Source organism: Stegodyphus dumicola, chromosome 9, assembly GCF_044657685.1.
Source record: "Stegodyphus dumicola isolate Sdum_Otavi_A_Nest chromosome 9, ASM4465768v1".
NCBI classification, from domain to species: Eukaryota; Metazoa; Arthropoda; class Arachnida; order Araneae; family Eresidae; genus Stegodyphus; species Stegodyphus dumicola.
In genome coordinates, this window is record NC_140776.1 from 113,149,009 (window position 1) to 113,164,714 (window position 15,706).

The window sequence follows — 15,706 nt, forward strand, 5'->3', positions numbered from 1 at the left end:
TTATTTCCTCGAACTTCATTAGGGATATATTTCTCATTCAATCAATTCACTTAGCGGCAAAGGAAGCTTACATAAAAACTCAAAGCATCTTCATTAAAAACTATAAAATACAGGAAAACCCAAAACACCAACATAATTGTTTTTTAACAGTTTAAAAAATAAGAAATTAAAAGCAGAGTGTCTACGGCAAAACAAGCAATTCGGTCAAAGGGCAGAAAGACAAAATTTTCTGTGAACATAAACATGAAGTTAACTTTTGGTCTCACTGAAGGTTGGTGCATCAACTGACTAAATTTACTATACTATTAAGAGTTTCAAATGTAAACAAATAGCCGCTCATTAGGCATAGTGCAACGTACACTTTTAAACTTTTGATAATTCTACAGCTACAGTTGCATGAAGATTAACTAAAGGCATACAAAACGTAACCCGAACATAGTTCAATCACTTTACAGTAAAAAAATGCTCTAATCATTTTTGATTTAAGCGTGATACGCATGTATGTATGTATCACACATACGTATGTATGTATGTATAGACGTCACAAAAAAACTCCCTTCTGAATCCATTTTACAATCCGATTTTGAAAAACAAACAGTCCTTTATTCTGCCGTATCTACAGAAATCACCTAAAAAATTCGTTCAGATGGGTTCAAGAACGGACAAAATGGATATTTTCGTTGGAACATTATAGCGGAAATTTTTTGCGCTTACAATACTTCCTGAACTTTGTACAAGGAATTCAAAATGTGCCCTGGATTAACAATCTGAATATTTAAATGCGAAAAACATTTGAGTTACGTATCTGCCACCCAACACAAAAAAACTTATATAACGAATGAATTTTCAAGATTATAAAGATGAATTACCAGTTCTTTTAAATGTGTCGATGTGTTGAATGTTGAAGATAGTGGCCATGACTTTCAGAAACAATTTACATTGAAAGACGTCATATTAGCTGTAGCTCTTGCCTGAAAAATGTAAAAAACGTAACTTTACATTTTTTGTTGGTGTAAATTGTGGCCGACGTGGTATCCCATTCTGGACTTTCCCGATTCACGTTCTCTGAAACTGGCAACAAATATCCTGCCATTTCAGGTTTTTGCAGGGCTCTGGATTAAAAATCGTACCATTTCTGCTTTTTTGTTGTTAGCCTTTCATTACCTTTGAAAGAAAGACTAAGGTGAACACAATAGACTTATTCAGAGACTTATTCTTATTAATTATTTCTACAATGAAAGACATATTCTTTGTTTGAATAGCATACCGTAACTCTCTTAGGCAGATAATCGTAAGAAATCTATTGCACTATAGATGATTTAATACTCTTTTCTACAATGAAAGGTGACATTTTTAAAAAGTCTATAAAATAATACATCTATTTTATTAAAATTAAATAATTAATAATAAATCTATTTTATTAAAATTGTGTTATGTATTTTAATTTTAAATAACCTACATGATTCTCAACAGTATTTAATGAAATGTGGCTCTAAACGATGACCGACGGACTTCGCAAGCTGCAGATGTCGTCACAAAAGATGAAGCACAATAATAGCTGGTAATAACTTTCTAAGGAGAAAGCGGATATTTAGCAGTCACTCTCAGGGTAAATCCTAACTTGTAGTTCTCTCACAGCTGATTTTCAATTGAACTCCGCAGCTGTTCGTCCCGTACCCTGCAGCATGGGTTCTGCAAAGTTCTGGTAGAATCAGTCGTAGAGTTTCGAAAATGTGTTCTCGCGAATCTTCCAGAAATTCGACATGTTAGCGTAAACTTGCCCCAATGTTGTTAATTTGACGTCAAAACCTGTCGCCAAGGCCCCTGAGGAACGAAATCGCCCATAACATGCCTTCTTATCGAACTGGCCCATCAGCGGCCGAGCGTAAAGACGCTGAAGACTGGTAGTTCGGTCCGAGGTTCGAATCCCGTGAACGGGCTGGCTGCATGGGCGTTTTCGTGGTTTTTCCCATGTGTAACGTATATACGAGCCAGTTTTCCTTAGAAAGTCCTCCACGAAGGCATCTTTCCCCTTTAGGCAGATAGCCCTCGTGTGCTTTGCCATAATTGAATAATCCAATTTAATCTTATCGAACTATTTTTACGGTTCCAAAGCCTTTGAACATAGAATTAAAATATTTACAATTCTATGCAGAAAATAAACATTTAAATACAAAACATATGGCCAAACATTAGATTGAACACAAAATAAGCGATAAAATTACAGTTCTAAAAACAGTAAATATAAAATAAATAAATGAAGCAATCCAAAATACTATGACAATACAAAAAATCAAAAATACAAATAAAAGGATTAAAATTTTTACAAACATTTATAACATAATATTGAGTTAGTTATCCGAAAAGATCTCATTCCGGTCCCGTTGCTGCCGGTTAAAAGTGATTGTACCCTACCTAATAAGTCAAAAGGGAATAATTAGTCAGGAGATCACATTTAATCGATTTGTTTCGCACGGGTTAATCTGTGGGAATACATTTAGCGACCGGAATCAATAGCCAAAGCGTAGAGAAAGAGAAAATTTTTGACCCGGTTAAATAAGGCGGTTGTCGGAGCAACCTAAGTATAACAGGTTTCGTAGTAGGAAATAATGCATAAGCGACGATTCTGTAGTTATATCATGACTTAATTAGTTATGACACGACACCCACTATACGAGACAGGGTAACTAGTAGATGGTGGACATCAACATAATTTACGAAATTAAGAGCAGTTTCCGTCTTTCTTATTTTTCTTTATTACCGTTTTGATTTAGTATTAAACATATATTAATAGAACCGAAAATTCTTATTTTACACATCTTAGTTGACGTATAATGATAATTTGATCAGTTTTACTTATATTTCCCAATACTAAAACCATTCGCTAAAGTTAACTTTACATTTCCAAAACGAAATGCTATCGGAGGTTAATAAGATACTTATTTCACTTCCTTTATTATTTTCAGTACTGAAAGTAACTGCGAAGAAAATAATAATTAATAAAGTCAAAAATATAAAAAGGTTAATAATAATAATAATAATAATAAAAGGCAGAGTAAAAAATTAATGGAAACGATTAACAATGTTGCGGGAATTTTACACATGCGCTGTTTTTATAAATTCTGCGATTTTGCTGTTGAATTTTAGTAGTGTTTTAAGTGCAAAGAAATTGATGTCCTGTAATAAAGTAAACACGCGGGCAGACACACGCACAACTGATATATGTCATCTTGTTTAGAAAACTTTATATTGATAGGATGAACCGAGAAAAGACTGAAAGTAAAAAAATGTATGCTAGCACTTAACATTCTAACGGGAATTCTAAAAATAGGCTGCTTTTAAAAAACTTCTGATTTTACTGTTGAATTTAATGAGACATAAGTGCGAAAAAAGCGATGTTTAATAATAAAGTTAAAAAGACCAAAAAAAAAAGAAAGTTGTGTTAACAGGAGGGAATCCAAGAGCAAACTGGCAAACTGCGACCTTAACAAACTCTCTGCTGAAACATTAAAATCTGAACCTTTCAGAGTTTTAGCTCAAACCGGCTTTTAGTCTAGAAACGCGATTTTGCTGGGTTCACTGTAAACGCGTTATTTCACTTTTTATTCGAGTCCGTTGCCATTCGGAAAAACGTAAGATGTCATTCTTTCACATTTAATCTCTCTGCTATTAATTAACAAACTAAACTGTTTAAAAGCAACAGAAGCAAATCTTAAGAATTTTTTAAACTTTTTAATCGAATTCATTTAAAAAAATGAATTGAATTAATGCAACGTTATTAGAAACATTCAAAATTTTTATATAATAAAGTTGTACATTTTGTCGCCTTTCAAATAGACAGAAGATACAAAACGTTCTCATGTTAATCTAAATGCATATAAAGCACATGAATGGCACGCATCCCAAATTAAAAGAATTGTTCTCTGTCACAACAGAGCGCCTTCTATGTGTGAAAAAATGCACATAAGAAAATATTGCTTCAAAAATAGTCGAACAAAAAAAAAAAATAAAAAATCTGCCAGGGTTAAGATTTTAAGTCACCCAAAATGAAATTCAGTAGAAATTGCCAATAGAAATGGCACAGATGGAATAGCGAAACATTTTATAGGATTCTAAATGAATATACATTTAAACATGCATGGGAACGTTCTGTATCAGGAGTTCTCAACTAGGGCGAATCTCCCTCTTTAAACAGAATTTCTCAGTTTTAGGAAGGCAAGGTAATGCGGTCAGTCTTTTATTTATTGTTAAGCATTTAGTTTTAGTTCATGGGGGGGGGGATTCAAGATTTGGCACTTATCAAGATTTTCGATCCTTTTTCTGTTTAATTTAATAAACACATTAACAATTAATCTCTCTCTCTCTCTCTCTCTCTGTATATATATATATATATATATATTTGGACTTTTGAAAAGGATGGAAAGGAATGAGCGTCCAGGATTGGTGAAAGGGGTTCATGGAATAAAAAAAGGTCCCAAACCACTGTTCTACATCTTCTGTATATTTGAAAATAAGAAAAGTATACTATTAGTATATTCTGCAAAATTATTTATTTATTTATTTTGCTATATGTTATAAGGTATTTCTCCCGCCTTCTTAGCATGCCTTCGTGGTGTGGTGGTCTGCACGCTGGGTGCGTATTCCAGAGGTCCGTGATTCGATTCCCGGCGAAGGCGTTGCTCATTTTTCTCATCTCCTGTTTCCAAAAATACCTAATGCCTCAAAAATGTCATGAACAAAATGCATTTTTTTAAATATATGCGATTAAAATGTCTAAACATTTCTTAAGAATTGCATCTGTTGTTTATCAGTAACTTAATTTATTAATCCATAATAGACATCTTCAATTTGAGAGATAAAAATATTCCATTTTACCGACAGGCGACAGACTCGAATGAAAAGTGGAATAACACATTGGCCGTGGACGGCATAAGATTAATCAACGACCTTTCGGGCAAATAACTTACAATAAGATTCGAAAATTGATAAATTAGTTGTCTGCTATAAAGCAAGTAAATGAGTTCTCAGACCCATCCCCAAACTAAAAATAATCTGATGTGTACACTACATGACTTCCTTGTACGCTTACTAAATTATGCGCATTTCTTGCTGCACTTCATTTAAACTTATTTTCTCGAATTATTTTAAACTAAGCAACCTCTCAAGGCAAGTTGAAAATGACATCAATAATTGCAAATGTTGAAATTAAATATCCCCGTTAATTTTTGTAGCACGAGAGTCAAACTTCTTGCAAATTTATTTTTTCATAACAGGTATAAAAGTTTCCCAGATATAAGACTGGAATCGGGAAACTGCATTAAAAGTTAGATTTCCTTATTAGTGCAAAATTAAATTGTTTTAAAATTTGAAATTACTAAAAATACCAATATTTTCATCATTTGAAACTCTTCTATGACTGGAGGTATATGTCTAACACCAACGATTGGAAAAATACAGGCTCGGGAAGGGGAAGGGTATGTATAAATGTTATAGCGGTCCCATATACACAATTTCAATGTTTTGGGGTTATGCGAGATGCATACGCACGTACGTACAGTACGTACAGACGTCACGAAAAAATAATCCATTTTGAAACTCTGATTTAATTAAATATATATATATATATATATATTGATGATTTTAATGAATCCAGCTAGCTGGAGTTTCAAAATGGATTTTTTTCGTGACTTACGTACGTATGTACGTCCATCTATAGGTACTTATGGATTTTTTCGTGACGTCTGTGCATATAATATATATATATATATATATATATATATATGTTCCTTTGTTTATTTACGTGTGTGTTATTCACAGAAATCTACAGTTTTATGAGGATCTAGATAAAATTTTGCATACTGCACTTTCAAAGCAAAGGGAAGGTTACTGTCGACATAAGATTTCGAAAGCCTACTCGACAGGGTCCACACTCAGGGCGTATATATTAGATCGTTGTGCTCCAGACTCACATCTTAGGTTTACGTTGTAGTTTCTGCGTTCCTGCTATCAGTTGATAGGGTTTTACATGATCTGGTAAAAGTTAATCCCAAACACTAACAGAATAAAAGCGAATAATCGCTATGTTTGAAGTAACTACAGAGACTTGGAATGTTTAAAATTTTATTTAAACATAAACTTTGAACATAAATGCACGTTGTTGTGCTAACAAGTCAACCACAAGTTTTGGCGATGCAGCTAAAGTAACAGTCAAATTCCAGTTTACAGCGTAGAATAGTAGTTAAAGACTACAAAATTTTAGTCTAAGCTGGCTCAGAATATTTAACCGGCGTATAAAATTCAAATGCCCGCAGCAATAACGATAACAAAACCGAATAATTAGAAACTTATCACAGCTCGTAGGAACTAAGGCAACATGCCCGCGAAAGGCAGAAACAGGCTCTGTCTTGCAATCCAGAATGCTCGCTCAATTTAAATACTATACGCAGCTTAAATGCTATCTAAATTTGCAGTCTGGTGATAAAACGGAAAGAAGAAGTTATAGTAAAGATCCAAATCATAAAAACTTATTTAATTTAAATAATAGCAACCGTACAAATTCTTATTAAAGTTGTTAGAGGGCGCCGAGTTCGTTTACTTATTAGGATAGTATAGATTTTTCCAGAACTGTATAGAACAGTTAAAGAAGAATTTAAGGGCGCTCTCTTTCGAAAAGGGCGAAAACGTGGATGGTGATTTTCCGAAAGATCATTTCCGTATAAAGACATAATCGATAACAAAGCAAGTACCGCTTTTTACTAAAACTGTTACATGGCGCTGCGATATTTATACACCGTTTTACAGTTTATTCGATCATAACAAAATTTTGCACTAATCACCTTGAACCAAAATCAGAAAAAAATCATTATCTAGTTGAGATTTCGAAAAAACTACCTTCCTCCCTCTAAATGAAGGTCGTGAGTAAAGCACGAGCAACGTCGGGTAGTTACGAATAAACATCTCTTAAGACTCAATTTTGAATCTGAGTTTGAAACAGATAATGTGCTGCAATCTAAAGTTCAGCAGAAAAAAAAAAAAAAAAGTCTTACGAAACGTCATTTTGTTGCATATTACATAATGTGAATGCGATGTTTTATGATTCTGTGATTGTAAAAAAGTGCATATATTCGTGTTACTGATTAATTAAGTAGCCTTTCTGTGGGCTACTTTTTCCTGGCATTTCAAAATAACTTGATATACGATACGAAATCTAACACTACATATATGTCAGGCAGCATTTTGTCACACAGTTTCTATTCAGTGTTTTCATGCGACACTCGCTAAACCTAAATTTGCATATAATTCTGTAGCTTCCTTAACCTTTAAGAAATTGCATTTGACCCCATTCGAAGACAATGAGACGATGGCAAGGGATGATGGGATTCACCGATAAGATATTACCACTTTGGCAGTTGCCAAATCGCATTCTTTGCGAACTCGTCTTGCATCTTAATACACAATATGAAGATGCAAAACAAAAAGAACATTCTGATAATGCGTGGCAGTTACATCTTAATAATATCATTCCATTTTCCGAGTGCGATATTAGTTTGCTCGATTTCTTTAAAAAGAACAATTTTTCCCATCAGCTGGCGAAAGAACTAGATTGAGTTGTTATGTCTAATAATTGAGCAGGTCTCTCAGACAATGCAGAAAATCAGGAAAAGAAGAAAAAATAATGAAATTACATTTATTGATTCTTCGAAGGAAAAAGGGAAATGGATGCACAATAATGGAATAGCATTTGATACGCCTGTAATTGTCAAGATTCTGCAGAAAGGAAGGAAAGATAAAAGTTTAAGCATAGCTGCCAGAGATAGGAATTTATGGAATCAGAGATTGTATTTGGTTAGAAAGCCTTATGAATTATGTGGCTTAAGTAGGACTGAACTGCATGAGGTTTGTTTGCGAAAGTACGATAGATAAATGTTGACAGTTATGAACCAACACATATAAGTGCTTTAAGATTCATTTACTTTAATGAAACGCGAATGTTGAAGAATATATGTTCATCATTTGTGTAGCTTTTAAATAAAACGTGAGACACGGTTTTAGATACAATAGACGTGAAGTATATTTTAAAGAATATAGATAAACAAAACCATTGGAATGCAGGCATAGAACAAAGCTAGAATATAAAGGCAAAATGTGTCTTACACGAACATAGAAGTAACATAAATACAAAAATTTCCATGCAAAAAGACAGACAAGAATGTCAGAAAATAGATACAAATACACAATGTTCTTAATATAAAATGTCTTTACGCTGTTTACCCAATCTTACACTCATAAATATGTCCCTATGCGTGGACTTATATTCTTATATGTATAAGTTTATACAAGAAAACTTTTTTGCATATATATACCTTTTTGCATATATATTAGTCATATATGCAAAAGTTATATATTTTTGCATATATAACTGTTTTGCATATATTTATGAAAAACAGTTTTTGTTTTTTAATTATAAAACCGTTTCAAGAAATAAATAAAACAAAATAACTAAGTAAGAGAGTTAGCAAACGGTTACTTTTTAAATTCCCCATATATAAAATCAAAATAATAATTAAATCAAAATTAGATTTTGAAATACATGTACCAAAATAAAAACAAAAAACTTAAACATTTGAAAACCGAAACAAAAATAATTCAATAAAATGAATGCAACTGATATAAAATGTAAAAAATCATATACATACGTATATATATATATATAGTCCCATATTCGAAATTTCAACGGTCTACGGCTAATGGTTTTAGAGTCACGCGATATACATACATGCATACGTAAGTTTCTTGACGTCTGTACGTACAGACGTCAAGAAAGAGTTCCTTTTAATTCATTTTACAATTTGTTTTCGAAAAAAGAGTCCTTTATTTTGTCCATGCGTACGGAAGTCATGCAAAAGAAAATCTTACATATAGATTGGGGAATGGTCAACATGGATATTTCCGCTGAAATATGATACCCGAAATTTTTCGCGATTGCAATACTTCCTTTGCTTCGTGCAAGGAAGAAAAAATCTAAGGACGCAATAGATTGGAAAATAGTTCGTAATTCGTATTAACCGAAATTCGCGTTAATCGATAAACTTTTCTATAAGATCATGTACATCGCTGCCCGAACCGACATTTTTTTCATGTTACCGAGTGTTTGCTTTAAACGAATTCCTGTTAAGTGGGTTAGCGTATATGTAATGAAATATGGGAAACTAAATCTACTCGATGTCCATAAGAAAGTAATTATTTCCTTTCCTTTTACAAAAGTTTCACTTTTTTCCATTTGAAACCTGTTTCACTAATTTAAAATGATGGAAATTTAAACTTGTGACTTCCAAAAAAATGTAGTTGCAGTTCTCGAACGTTCCTGAATCCCAACACGCTGTTCTTAAGTCTGGCCACCCCTGGTATGTAAAAGGAAACTAATTCCAGCGTTTAAGAGAGCTGTGGAAAGAAGGGTAATTATGTGTTAATTTAGAAACTTTTTCTTTGCAACAGGAATTATTTTGGAAAGACGTTTATTCTGAGACGTATGGAATAAAGCCGCTTATCGTACTAGCCATTTTTAAAAGAGGTTATCCTTGATTCGAGACATTGTCTTTTGTTTGAAGTCATTATATAATTTTAATTGCATCAAATTATTTATCTGTGCTGTGCTAAAATTACTTATCACTGCAATCATCAAGTTATATAATACTATTTTTCTATTTTTAGAGAGATAATTATTTTAATCAATAAATGCGTAATTAATATCACATACAAAAGCATTCGATTATAGTTAAACTCATAAGGATGGCCCAATGATAGATGATGCGGAACAATGCGAGAAACAAGCATATATGCATGCAGATTCTTCATTATTTAATTTTTTAAAAGATAATACAGGGTGATAATATTTGGTGGCAACAATTTGAAAAGTGATACGTCGTTCAATGCAAAATGATTCAATGCAAAATGCCGTTTCGAGACTAATATCCCATTCGACACTAATATCCCATTCAGGATTAAAGCCCTGTCGGGATAATAAAAATTTAAGTATTGTAGATGCTCATTATGCTTTAGATTTCTTGTCGTTTTTCATTGCCCGAGAAAGGAAATGTTTGCTTTTTCTTCCTTTTTCACTTTTTCGTGAAATTTAGTGATAATATTATATATCATGCTTAGTTCAATTTGATTTTTATTGCTAGCGGATATTTAAAAAAAAAAAAAAAGCAGAGATCAGTTTGCTGTTATTTATGGCTCTTTGATGACCTTTTTCAAACAGTATTCGAAAAAAAAAAATTAACTGTATATTATATATTTATTTAAGCGAAAGTGGCAATTAAAGTGCAAATAAAGAAAACTGATGTTTATTTATGAATATCTCGTAGACGGTACTTTTATTTTCACCGTGCAGATTTCGTGCTTTGAAAAAATGGAAACTGCCGCCCCTTCACTTGCGGGAAATATTTACCGGAAGTGTTTGCTTTTCATCAGGTTGTCCCATTTTTAATTCCAATGAAACGTTATTTCACTTTTAAGAGTCTCTAAAATTGCAAAAATTTGAGCAAACCTTTCTGGTTAAAAATGCTGCATTTTCTCTGCTTGAATATTTAACAGTTTTATCTTCATCGTTAATGTATTTATCCACAACAGAAATAACTGAAATTCCTTCTCACATATTTTACATGATATTTTCAGAAAATTCCCTTTTTCCCGAAAAACTATGCAGTTTCTCGAAAATTCAGAAATTATGCCGTTTCTCGAGAAGAAATACAACGAACCATGATTACATACATTCACCCGGTTCTGTTCGTAGTGTGTTAACAACCTAGATACAAATCGGTTTTTATATCCTGCCCCCACCGAGGAACAGAGCCTGAATTAAATTAGTTTGTTTAATGATATCATCGGTTCTTAAAATTTGAGACATGACATATTTTTGAGACATTTTTTATAGTTATTATCTCAAAAAATGGTATAGTAATTAAAGGCTATGATAAACAAATTGAAACTTAATATTCAATTAATTACGACTTTTCTAATAAGCAGCACAGAAATATTTACTGTCTGGATCCTTAATTATTAATTATCTGTTTAATGAAATTTAAATTTCATAAAACAGATCATTACTAATTAAAAATTAAAACAATAAATGTTCTCTTTATACAACTGACATTTAAGTTATGCATTAAAACAAAATATTAAAAATGTAAAGTACGAATAATAATAAGAAAATAAAAAAAGTCTGAAAACTTTCAGATTTTAGTGGTGGCTCAGAAGATTTTGTAGTTCAGTAAGGTTAGTAAGTTTTTTTTTTACTCTTTCGTTGAGCTCACAGTCTACCAGTCAGCTGTTTTACAGTCCCACTAATAATTTTTTTCTTCTTAGCTTCATTATTAAGCATCATTTTCTTCGCACTTACTACACATACCATTCAACAACAAAACTACGAAAATTTTAAAAGCAGCATAGCAGTATACGCTTAGAACTTCCGATGCAGCGTTAAGTGTTTTTAGCATATATTTTTCTGGCTCCCCCCCAGTCTTTTCGCAGTTCATCATATCAATGTTCACTTTTCTTACGAAGATGACTTTACAAAAATATTTTCGTCTTTTTGTTATTAAAGCTTTGCGTGTTTATTTATTAAATATCACGTTCTTGGAGCTTATGCAACACAAAATTCGATTCAAAGCAAAATCCCAAAATATTTAAAAACAGCATATCTGCAGAATTTGCAATAGACAGTACTGAGCGCTGGAGACAAAAACGTTTTTTCCGTACAGAGCTTCACTGCTGGTTTTGAAATCGTTGAGTTCATTAATGAAAAATTCGTTAAAGTTTCACAAAATATGAAATCGATAATAAAACAAATTCGAAATTCAGAATTCGGGCTTCCAGGTGCCCATATTTGGGTGGAGAACTATGTTATTCAAAATTTGATACCTCTAAGTACTGTTGTTTTTTTCACAATGCGAGAAACGCGCATACATTCATGCAGATTCTTCATTATTTAATTTTTAAAATATAATACAGGGCGATAATATTTGGTGGCAACAATTAGAAAAGTGATACACCATTTACAGTGATTCAACGCAAAATGCCTTTTTGAGACTAATATGCCGTTCGGGACAAAGTCCTTTTGGGCTAATAAGAATTGAAGTAAACTTGCCATAAAAACAGTAAGTATTTCTGATTTCCACGTCAACAACTAATTTTCGACGTATGAAGAAATCTAACTTTTAATGCAGTTTCCCAGTTCCTATACTTATATTTGGGAAAGTTTTATACTTGTTATGAAAAAATAAAATTATAAGAAGTATGACTTCCCTACGGCAAAAATTGACCAGTGTATTTAATTTCAAAATTTGCAATGTTTGATGTCATTTTTAATTAGCCTTGAAGGTTCCTTCAATTATTCTAACTTAATGAACCAATATCGGTTCATTAAGTTAGAATATTTCGAGGCAATAAGTTTAAATCAAGTGCTGCACAAAATGTGTATCATTTAATAGACCGTACAAGGAAGTCATGTGGTGTCCACATCAGATTTTTTTTTTATAGAAACTATTTTAGGCGGTTGAACGCACATGCGCCTAGTTAATAATAATAGAGATAAAGAACTACGTTTCTTGCTTTGAAATCGTTTAGTTTGTTAATCGATATGAGACATTAAACTTGAAAGGAAACCTAAATATCATATGCTTTTAAATCTGCACACTACTTTTAAACTGGTGAGCTTGTTTACCTAAATTTGATTTATTTCGCTCAAAATATAAAGTAAATAAATAAACAAATAATTCGAAATTCACAATTCTGACTTCTGTGTTCACATGTCCAGGTGAAGGAACATGTGTGCTCCAAATTTCTCAGTGTCACCGTTTATCCATAATGCAAGGGACAAACGTACATATTCTTCGTTGTTTAATAATCGAAATGATTCTAAAGATTCGAAGGAAGGAAAATAGCAGATATTAAAATTTTTCCGTTCGGAAACTTTTAAAAATTCATGTGTTTCGAGTAGTTATGTATTTGCAGCTTAAATATCTCTAAACCGCGTATACTTTGTTGTTGTTGTTGGAAGGGGTGACCCCCCCCCCCCGAGGCCGAATCGAGTTCAGCCGTCAGGCCATAACAGGGGCCAACCCGTCAAACAATAACGGAGAACAACGAGCCAGCCGTGTTCCATGAAATTATCGAATCAAATCAAAATCCTTATCGCCTCTCTATTCTGATTAATTCTCACCATAATTCTTTTTGTGTATATTTTATCATTTTAAGAACAAATTTGAATTTAAACATGAAACTTAAAATTTTCACAGGCAGATATTTAAGTGACATGCGTCATTTTTTCAAGCGAATTTTTAATTTTCCTCTTTTGGAAAAGACAAGAAAGAAAGCGTGAAGTCGAAAAATAATGAAAATATTTTAAGCAATTTTAAAAAATAAAATTTACTTTTATTTCTCTTAAACTAGCACATTTTTACACTCACAGCTTTAAAATTTATTTAATCGATTTCATGTTGAAAGATAGTTGCTATTATTATTACATAAAATTTGAGAAATATTTTTTAAACAACAATATATACATTTCCAATTAAATCACAATTATGTAATTAATAAATAATCAACTTAAGCAATCAACAGTTATTAAATATTTATAGGAAAATATATTAATTTTACTAAATACTTCTAATAAACGATTTCATATTATAATAAAAATTCAACGAAAATAAAATCTCTAAAAACAATTTTCTTAAGTTTTCCTAATTGAAAGAATTCTCTTAGAGGAGATGGCAACCCGGAAGAGGCAGTGCACAGCTGATATACAAAAAGAAGAGAAACACTATGACTCACCTTCGAACGACAGGTGCCTTCTTCGGCTTCATTTTAGCTGCGGTCTTTGGAAAACCCACAAAATAGCAAACCAGAAAACGAATTATCACGCGAAAACGAAAACACTTTCCTTGAAAAGGAAAATTTATTTGTACTGCATATATTTTCGTCGTCCTACAAAATGACAAAATACTGCGGGAAAAAAGTTCCACGAAAGATAAAGACAAAATAAATAAATAAATTAAAAATTGCGTGGTCAGCCAAAATTCGATCGGACAGTCCGTCGCGTTCTACTCTCTGCCGCAGACGACCATTTAACGGACGTGCATTACGGTTTCTGATGCGATGACCGTCATAACGGTGCTTGGCGAAAAGGTTTGCCAGCCGAAGTGATTTCATTTTAACGCCAAATGGTATCGCCAACTTTAATTAGCTTAAATTGCCATTCATGAGATTGGCATCGGCTGTTTTACGCATTATTGAATTTCCCAGTGTCTGCGCCAAGGGCGGATAGTGGTTTAGAGAAACGTATCTCGAACTCCGATTTCATGCAGTATTGACTTGTGAAAGGTTATCATCTGTAACATTTTTTTAGGAAAGAATACGCAGTTTTCACGTTAAAAATGTCTTTACTGGATTCTTTTCAAATATTTCGGATTGTTACTTTACTCTATGTTACGCTACCATGCCAATTAACGGACATGGTCTGACAAGTATATGCGTAGTTTCAACGATGTAGCTCAGTGAGTAAACGAGCAGACTGATAAACCTGCAATGCTCAGAGAGAACATAAAATCAAATAAAATTAATATATAAGAGTTAAAGAGGAATTCATTTTCAAATCGAAAAAACACGATTAAAAATATATTAAACTGCCAATAAGCAAAATTAATACGCTCTTTAACTCTAGACAGGAAAAAGGATCTGAAGTAATAACTCATCATCTTTTATAGATAATATTAGAAAATTATGAATTTTTTTAATTAAGCCCTTTATATTCTGAAATGCTATTAAATGTAAAGTATTTCTCCCGCCTTCTTGACATGCCTTCGTGGTGTGGTGATCTGCACTATGGGCGCGTATTCCAGAAGTTCCCGGCGAAGGCATTGCTTATTTTTCATGATTCCTGCTTCCCCAAAATACCTAATGTCTCTATAAATGTTTTAAGTAATATTTAACGGCCAATGTCTTCATACAGGTATTGAACAATGAAACTGAAATACTTTATTTGAGGCATCTTAGTTTATTAATACAATAATTATAAAATATAAAATATTACCGTCTTTCATCGCATATTTTCCCGCTAGCATTTTTAGTGCCAGGTTCTGAAAATTTAAAAATTACTCGTGTCATTTTGCCTCTTCCTCAATACGTTCGGAGAATGATCTCCCCTAATTTTTATAAAGGATCTACCCACGAGATGATTATTTTCGTCTTACTAGCAAAAGTAAACGCTCGCAAGCTACCTTCGAAGATCACATGGAGCCTTTTCCTTCTAACAGTTGAATTTCAGGCTTGAAATGACTGATCATAGGGAAGCAAACACGAAACGGCATTCCGTCTACGATTTCGCGGAGTTAGCTGCACATGCAAACTTCTCTAATTATTTAGAGATGATTTAGAGCTTAAGGAGTGGTAGAGATAACAATAAGAACGGGTGAGATTCGAAGATATTAGATATTGCTATGTTAATATGTATTCTAACTGGAATGTAGGTCTCATTTAAAGAAATAATATTGTGATAGTTGCCTTTAGTTTATTCACGACTAATTTTTATTTGGTGTGTTCTCACCGTAACCGTCTCCTTTGCAATTTATATAATTCCTATAATTTTCTGCTCTCAATTTGCAGACAGTAAAATTTGTAAAAAAACAAATCTGCTATGGCCACCCTA

At 32.6% G+C, this 15,706-nt stretch overlaps 1 protein-coding gene across 4 annotated transcripts in view; it reads right to left on the reverse strand.

Annotated features, from left to right (window-relative positions):
- Positions 1-15,706, reverse strand: part of LOC118181311 (uncharacterized) — a 273,825-nt gene that overhangs the window by 110,235 nt on the left and 147,884 nt on the right. The window contains exon 1 of one of the 4 annotated variants that reach the window (XM_035350423.2): positions 13,834-14,147. The exons of the other annotated variants lie outside the window; for them this stretch is intronic. The gene's annotated coding sequence lies outside the window, so the exon portion shown is untranslated. Of the gene's footprint in view, positions 1-13,833; positions 14,148-15,706 lie in introns of those variants that run through there. 4 annotated transcript variants of the gene reach the window in all.